The sequence below is a fragment of the Pundamilia nyererei genome, unplaced genomic scaffold (assembly GCF_000239375.1).
Source record: "Pundamilia nyererei isolate P.nyererei 1_Seehausen unplaced genomic scaffold, PunNye1.0 scaffold00328, whole genome shotgun sequence".
Lineage (NCBI taxonomy): Eukaryota > Metazoa > Chordata > Actinopteri > Cichliformes > Cichlidae > Pundamilia > Pundamilia nyererei.
In genome coordinates, this window is record NW_005187729.1 from 428,098 (window position 1) to 428,947 (window position 850).

Consider the following 850-nt stretch of genomic DNA (forward strand, 5'->3'; position numbering starts at 1 on the left):
TCCTGTACCCCTAGACTGGGGCGTAACATAAAGTGGGGGCTCGTCCGCTCTTTTCTTTTGCCATTCTTTTTGCTCATTGTGTTTTGTGGGTTGTCTGCAATTTTTGGTTGGCAGTTTTCTTGTAGTGTTGGGGGTGATCTAGTCACAATGACTTTTGACGTGGATGGTTTTGCACTGCAACCCATCATGGATAAGTTGGATCGATGCACAAAGGCAGATTTGTTGTTGGTGGCAGAATTGTTTAATGTTAGTGTGCCTTTACATGCTAAAAAGGCAGAAATTAAGCAGTGCCTGACAGCACAGCTGGTGGATAAGGGGGTATTTGCGAAGTCGAAACCTCGGCCGGTTGAGGCGACTGGAGGTTTGGTGGTGGATGCGGGAGCAGAAGCTGCTGCAACCATCCCACAAGCTGCCAGTGGACGGATGACGCCAGGGGCGGAGGCTCCTGCTGCCATTCAGATCCCAAACATTAGCCCAGCCGGACATTTAACAGGATTGGTTAAATGTCTTAATCATGGCTTTTAAGGTTTGGTGGAAACGCTCAAGCGCACCCTGTGATTCGGGGTGATATGCACTGGATTTTTGATGCTTGATGGATAGCGATTTTAAGACCTGAGCGAAAATTTTGGACATGAAGTTAGACCCTTGGTCCGTTTGAACTGATTTAGGCAAACCGAAAGTGGAGAAAAAGTTTACTAATGCTCTGACGATGGCTTTGACTTTGATAGTGCATAACGGAATAGCCTCGGGGAAGCGTGTGGCGGCGCACATCAAAGTCAAGATCTACTGATGTCCTGACTTTGTTTTTGGAAGCGGACCTACACAATCGATGATTATGTGCTCAAATGGT